A 7,818-nucleotide genomic window follows, 5' to 3' on the forward strand; every position below is an offset into this window, starting at 1 on the left:
ATTTCTCTTTGTACACCACAGCTGCTGTCACTGAAGTTTCCATATTTCCACATAAATAAAAACTATTGTTTCAGAAAAAAAGATGTTCAAAACCATCATTTATGTCTTTCTCACTCTGTTTCACATGCTTGGATATGAAAGGAGGTCTCTCCTCTCTGGATGGCTGTGTCTGGAGAACTGGCTCAGGCCAAAGCACAGGAGGATCTTCAGACTAAGGGCGCCTGCCCTGACAGAGCTATGGGTGTGGCCACCAGCAAACTGGCAGTGCCTTGCTTTGGGGAGAGCCTTGCATTCCAAATTCCCCAGGCATTCTGAGGGACACCATCACCCTGAAACACAGGCTGCAGCTTTTAGTGATGTAGAAACTGTGGCTACACAATGAGCTGCTCCATGGTCTTCTGCTTCCAAAGGTGTCTTCATGCCCTTCCTGTGGGTCCCACCTTGGGAATTGTTGTGAAAGGTGAGCTGAACAATTTATTGATTCACATCAGAGGAAAGTCAAAACCTACAACCTGCTTTAGAGGTTAAAACTACTGGTTGAAAGTAATGGAGGATTTAGGGAATTTCTAATTTTCAAGGCAAGCACATCTATATATCTGTCCTCAATTCTCTAGAACTTATTTTTAAATAAGACATTTTTGGGTTTCAGAGAAAATATTTTTATTATCTCTCTCTGTGCTGTGTAGACCTCAGAAATATGGTTCACAATCAAACATCAGTTTTTCTAATGGAAAACTCAAATTATGAATTTGTCTTTGATAAAGTATCTATATTATTTCTCATTGATTTTCCCAAATGTCCTGAAGTATAAATGTTAGTTTCTAAAATGTATAGTTATCACAAATACAGATCTCTTCCTCTTTTCATTCCCACTTGTTTCACCAGCAATGATATTTTCTTCCATATTTTTTCAGAAATGTGCATTTTTCTCAAGCTGTAAATGAAACATTTCTTATCCTGCAAAATCTCTTTTCGTATGTTTCTCAAATCCCTCATATAATCAAATTGTTCTTGTGCCTCAGAGAAAAGAAAGGACACTCATTTTATATTACTATACTTCTAGTTTTGTGGAACTTGCTGTTTCTTGATGTCTGTAGTGCAGTTTATTCCCATTTCCCATTCCTTCCTATTCTTTCTTTGTCTTCCTTGGCTTCCTTGGTGTTCAGGGACAAAACTCTAGCTTTTTTTTTTTTTTAATTTATTTTGTCTATTTTTCTCAGGTCTTTCTTTCTTTCTTTCTTTCTTTCTTTCTTTCTTTCTTCCTTCCTTCCTTCCTTCCTTCCTTCCTTCCTTCCTTCCTTCCTTCCTTCCTTCCTTCCTTCCTTCCTTCCGAATTCCTTCCTTCCTTCCGAATTCCTTCCTTCCGAATTCCTTCTGAATTCCTTCCATCCGAATTCCTTCCTTCCGAATTCCTTCCTCCCTCCCTCCCTCCCTCCCTCCCTTCCTTCCTTCCTTCCTTTTTTTCCTTCTTATAGCCAAGTTAGCAAATGACAAAACTCTTTTAACTTTTTCTCTTGCTATTGTCTACCATCCCATTGACCTTGGCCCTGTCATTCAGCTTCTCAGCTCACAGGTGTAATTCACTCTTTTGTCGCTGTTTCAAAATACGTCTTTCTTTTGTCATCTCCCTTTTTTTGGAGGTCTTTCTTCATCAAGCCATTTTTTTTCTATGATTGTCTAAATGTCCTCCCAGAACACTCTTATTCATGTTTTGTCTTTTCCTTTTCTTACAGGTCCAATAAGTTATTTTCATCTGTAACCTCCACAGATTGCTATTATTATTATTTTTAATGGAATTGCTGTGTCCATTTCTACCATCTGTGTAGCTGTTGGATCTGAGGTGCTTTAGAGGTGGTTGCTACTACTCCAGCTAAACATAATTGCGAAAGTTGTGGTTCAGATAATAGAGAGCAGACTTTTCTAACAGCACACACATGTAGGAACTGCTGTGTAATGTCTGTGGAGACTGGGATTTTCTTGACATTTTTCTGTTAGTAAATCATCTAATAGAAGATCCTCTCCTACAAAAGAGTTTCTGTACTATAACCTTAGGTGCCACATAGAGTTAAAGAGATATGTGGTCTTCAGCAAGGGAAGAATTTGTGATACCTAATATATGTCTTGGTAAATCATGTTAACTATGCCCATCTGTAATGTAAAAAAAAAAAAGGTAAAGTGACATTTAGGCTCATGGACATTGCTGGGATCACATTTCTGGAAAATGAGTTACCCACCAAACAGAAAGAGCAGCCAAAGCTGGCAGATGAACAGCCCTGACACTACATGTACAGCAAGAGAACTGAGAAGAGGGCACACAGCACCAGTCACAGTCGGACCACCTGTACTACAATGTCCTCACCTGCACTTTCAGCCGTGCCATGCCCCAGGGCCAACCCAGCCTGTTTGAGAGGGCCACAAAGCTCCTGGGGAAAAGAGGGACACCAGGGCTTGGTCAGCAGCATGGCAGGACAGGCATGGCTTGGGGAAGGTGAAGGAGGGGAACTCTGGAGGGGAGGTCTTGGGGAGAATATGGGGTATTTAACCTCTGCTCCCACTTCCTGGTGAGTGCTCCAGATGCTTGATCTCCTCAGGCGTTAGTATTTCTGTCTCAGAGCAGATGGACTGCATAAACAGCAGTCCCAGCGATTACTGAAAGCACTACCCACTGCCCTCACACACTCCACACCCCTCACTGCTGCCCTTGCTGCTAACTCCCAGAGAGCTCCCAGGGAAAAGGAGGATCAGGAGTGGTTGGCTACCATAGGAGAGCACGGTGTTTGATCGTGAGGTGAGCTCAGGAGCCAGGGAAGGAGGACATGTCTGGCAGAAATGGTCCTGGGAGTCAGCAGCTGAGCTCCAGCCCTCTGTTACAACCCACCACCCTCATGTCTTGGCTGTTTAGTAACACATGCCAAAACAAAAGCAAAATGAGGGAAAAAAAAGAAAAGGAAAATAAACCCCAAACCTCACTGTCAAAAAATTAATGTATTTATCCAAAAAGAAAAATGAATTAGAAGAGATTTAGGTAAGCTCATGGAGAAAAGAGCTATTACATACAGTCATGATTATGTAACCTCAGGAACTTCTTAAAATATTGGTTTCTAGAGGCTTGGAGGAATTGTAAGGGCAGAGGACTGTCTTTTACACTCTATTCTTAAGAATCTTTCAGAAAGCTGCTGTTGGATTAAAAGACCCTTGCTCTGAGTCTGGGTATGTTTACATTCTTAAGAGCCCTCTTAGAAGTAGCCTGTAGCCCAGTGACGTATCTCAAATCCCAAGTTTATAACTCCCTTGAGCCACGAATCTGGAGCAGAGAATGTCTAGGGACTTCCCCATGGGTGATTTATGGAAACTTCACCCACATACAGGATTCTCCAGGGTTAGAAGTGTGCAGGGTGACAGCTCTGTGCAGATGTTGTCTCCTGCCTTGGAGCAGAGATGGGGGGAGGTAATGCAGAGCCTCTTGAGAGATGATTCCCAAAGAGGAGAAAGGCAATGAGCAATCAGGCAGGGAATGTTTGGAAACCTGCACATGCACAGCAGATACAGCTGACATGAAGCAGTCAGCCGTGGCTGACCTCTCCCAGAGGCAGGATGCTATTTCTGGAGTGCAGGAGCTGCAGTTTGGGTCACAGCATGCTGCAGCCACAAGATGAATGGCAGTGTTGCCCTGTGGGGAAACACAGCTCCCAGGAGAGGTACAAAGGGTGTCCACAAGCCAGCAGTGCACAGTACAGCATGGGAAGGAAAGGGCCATGCAAGTGTAGATGTGCATTTTTTTTTGCTGCTCAGAGCCTGCCTTGCCCAGAATGCTGCAGCACTGATTCAGAAATGAGCATTTAGGGGATTTCTTAGCTTTGTAAAACACTGCAAACTGGGATAATTCTCAGGGGTGCCAAAAGGAAATGTTGGCAGTAGATTTCCTTCTGAAACCAGTCCTAGATTCCTTACCCAGCAAAGCAGCCTCTTGACAGGAATGCACAGACACCCATGCCAGGTACTTTGTCAGGCAGACATAATTTGTGGAGGAACAATTCATCAAACCTGTTCATAATGGGCTCAAAGCTGATTACATTTCACAGCCCACCTGCCAGTTGCCTGTTGTGAGGGTGTGATACACTGTTTAATGAGAACAACTAGCTAACTTTCTTACCTGGCATATTTCACTATAGGACAAAGCAAAAGTGAACAGAAACACCATCCCCTGCATCATTAGGAAAGGTGTAGTCAGGAAATACGTGCATCATTCATTCTACATTATAGGGAAGTCACTTTAATTTTGGAGAAGGCAGCATAATAGAATCAGTTAATGATTAGCTCACCTGCCTTACAGTTGTTCAATAATATGCTGTTTTCCTGCTCTATAAACTACATTTTAATTGCTGCCTAATGAAAGAGCTTGGATTTTTCTTACCTCCTGCAATGAGGCAAGAAGGATGTGTTTTTACTCCATATATCTCAATTTCATGTCTCCCTTACACTGAACATTTTGCTGGTTTTGGTTTTGAACTATATCAGAGTGGACTGGAATACATTGAAAGTGATAAAGGGATGTCATTGCATTATATGTGACACCACATAAGCTGTACTGATCAGTTATACAGGGTTCAGCTGTGTTGTCAGTGTTCAGTTCTGAGTCAGAGGTAGAGAAAATCTTCCCCCAGCTCTGAGAAGTGTGGAGGTATCACTTGCTGAAGTGTCACCATCACCTTGCCCACTGTGTTGCCTCTAGATTGGGTGCCCTTGTCATTTACATCCCCCCTCAGCTCAGACCCATGGCAGTCACTGTACTCCAGCTGTCTTTGGCCAGGCTAGAACTGTACTGATGACATGTATCAAAGGGTTTATAGGTCCCATGTGGCCCAGAATCGTCTGTGCCTCACTGCAGCCACCATCTGGCAAAATGAAAAGCACTCAGGCAGCAACTGGGTGCATAGAGTAAGTTTGCACTCATGCTGCCCTGGTAGGATCTCCTATCCACAGCCTGCTGTTAGCAGCTTCTTCAGTCAGAAGGTGTGGGTTTTTATTATGAAGCCTCTTCCTTCTATGAATTTGTCTAATAGTTTTTACGTATGGTTTCTATACTTTTATGCAGGAATGAGCTCAGTAATTTAATTATATGGGATAATTTGACCTTGTGACAGTTTCAAATCTGTCTGCTATGCGATGCTTTCATTGGAGGGCTCTCAGGTCTCAATTATTCCTTTATCACTCATTTCTCCCATTCCTTTTAAAATTTCTCTCTACTGTATATTTACCTACTTGAAGGCTATTGGTCTCTTTCCATATGGTCCTGTTTTCTTTCCAGAGCAATGATCAACCTTGCTGCTCCTCTCGGCATCTTTCCTAGTTCTTCAATGGCCTTTTTGAGACATTCTGGCCTTCATGAGCAGTGATAAAGAAGAATATGATGCCAGATATGTGACATGATGTGGTTCTTCAGAAAATCTACACAGCCACTGACCACAGGGAACTGTTTGGCTATGAGGTGTGACAAAGAGCAGAGGACAAAGACTTCATGGCACCAGCTGAAACGATGGTCATATCTGTCAGTAAAGTTTTGTCAGATGCGTTCCCATGTCACTTATTTTATATTTGTTTCTGTTCCTTACCTTATTACTCCTTAAAACCCATGCTATATCCAGATGGCAGATGTCATGAAACTATCTCTGAAACAGTGCATGCGCGTAGTCTTTAGTGGAGGCCCTGGGATTTACAGCAGAAAAACTGATGACAATTTGATTTCCTGGTTGAATATTAATTCTTTCTCGAAGACAAAAAAGGACCAGGAGTTGGCTACTGAGCTCCTTGCTGAGGGCCCCTGCTCCTGTGGTACTGAGCAGTGTCCCCAGGAGGGGATCTGACCACCACCACGCTTGACAGCCCAGATGATGCTCCAGTCCATCAGCAGCTCCTGGATGTGCTCTGAGTGGGACAGAAAGCAACTCCAGTAGGAAAGCAGCTCCTCCTGTTCTCACTGACTCCCACAAGAGCTACCCTTTTGCCAGAGGTAACTTGGCACATCCTTTTTGGAAGCCTGACCAGAGAGGTCAGAAAGTGGGTAGATGTGAATTATGGGGATGACTGCCATGGGAATGATGGGAGCAGTGTCCAGTGGCACCCGAGCTGTTGTGGAGGATTCACTCTTGCAGGCTGATGTGCCAGCAAGGGCTGAGCAGCACCCAGAGGTGCAGATCATCAGATGGCATCACCCAGGGCAGAGCTGCTTGCACAGTGTCATCCCAGTGTGGACAGCTTTGGGGCAGGGCTTGCCAGCTCCCTACTGCATGCAGGAGCCAAAGCACAGGCACAGTGGGTTCCTTTCTGTCCCTGCCAAGGTGAGACAGGCTTAGAAGCAGAAAATTGTCTCAATACTTTTTGGGCCATTACCACAGCTTCTGGGAACTAACTGGCTTCCCAAGAAGGCTTTAGATAGCTTAATAGTCTTAAATGCAGAAGCACAGTGAGGCCATCACCAGCTGTTGTCTGTGGGAACCTGCTCCCATCACTGGACATCTGCTCTGCACATGAGCCCTCCCGCTGGAGAAGGTGGGTGCTCCACGTGCAGGGAGGAGTGGACCAAGCAGGGGTGGTTTAGAGAATACTGTCCAATATCTGAACGTTAAATTATACCAGTACCTCAGTGCCATTAAAAACTGAATTAACTCTCATTACTGAATTGTACATTCTGTTAATATTATTTGACAAATATGGTCATAGGCAGTTATCTTTTATTGTTACTGTAAAGGCTAAAGGTATCTATCCTGTTCATTGTAATCATACTCTCAGATCAGTGATGGTAATGAAAGAGATTTTAATTATGTCAGGCTTTAAGGAATAACTGTCCTAAAACTGTGTCTGTGCCCAGCACTTTCTTGAGAGGAGGAAGAAAATAAGAGGCTGAGGGCACAGGTGGAGGTAAAGGAACAGACACAGAGAAAAGTACTTGACCGTGGAGCACCTCCCTCTCCCATCTGCTCTCCCAGCAGAAACAAAGACAACTCATTTTACTCCAGAAATGGTGGGTGGAGGGATAAATAAGGGTGAAGGCACAGTGATGTTGTAAGCTGTATGCTCAGCAGAGGCAGGAGCCTTCAACAGACACTCAGCTTCTCTGCTGCTCTGCAAGGCACTGTTCAGTCACTTTTTCCAGCGGGTACAACCTCACTGCATAGGGTGGGCAAGTTAGGGAAAGGTGCTCTGGTCACAGGGGTGGGAAGGGCTGGCCAGAGGAGTAGGACTGATGGGCTGGACAGAGGGAAGTGATTTGCGAATTAAAATCAGCAGATGGAATCAATAATTGATGCATGTTTGGCCTACTAATGTATGACTCCTTGCTGGCTGTCTGGCAGCAGATCCAAGGAAAGAGATGTCTGTACTCCTGCAAGCTGCAGGCTCCTAATTAATCTGCCTGCAGGATCTGGGACCTCTCCCACTTGCTTTCCCTGGCTCTCACCACAATGCTGCACTGGGACTTACTGCTTTGTAAAAGTGACACAACAAATCCTCACCTTCTGATGTCCCACTAACCCTGCAGCTCTTCTAATGCACTGGCCCACAGAAAAGGCAATGATGCTTCACTTTGGACATTGAGCTGCTAGCCTTTGTAGCTCAAATACTTGAAAAAAGAATCAGGCATTTGAGAAGTTGAACATAAATCTAACATTTCCAAAAGAAGTGACTGCCTTAAAGGTCATTCCTGTAGCAACAATGCCTTGGAAAGACTGTAATTTGATAAAATGTGGGGAAAGTAAGTTTCATGCACCACTTGCTAAATTTCTTATGTGTTCACTTTCTTCAGCTAATCACTCCCATATA

The 7,818-nt window shown here is 44.0% G+C and overlaps 1 long non-coding RNA gene across 1 annotated transcript; it reads left to right on the forward strand.

Moving 5' to 3' along the window:
- Positions 1-311: 311 nt before the first annotated feature.
- LOC108445240 lies at positions 312-5,583 on the forward strand. Its single transcript, XR_001860011.1, has 2 exons — positions 312-460; positions 5,309-5,583. It is a non-coding gene; the product is annotated as an uncharacterized LOC108445240 (long non-coding RNA).
- The last annotated feature ends 2,235 nt before the right edge of the window (positions 5,584-7,818 follow it).

The sequence above is a fragment of the Corvus brachyrhynchos genome, unplaced genomic scaffold (genome assembly GCF_000691975.1).
Source record: "Corvus brachyrhynchos isolate BGI_N302 unplaced genomic scaffold, ASM69197v1 scaffold11, whole genome shotgun sequence".
Taxonomy (NCBI): domain Eukaryota; kingdom Metazoa; phylum Chordata; class Aves; order Passeriformes; family Corvidae; genus Corvus; species Corvus brachyrhynchos.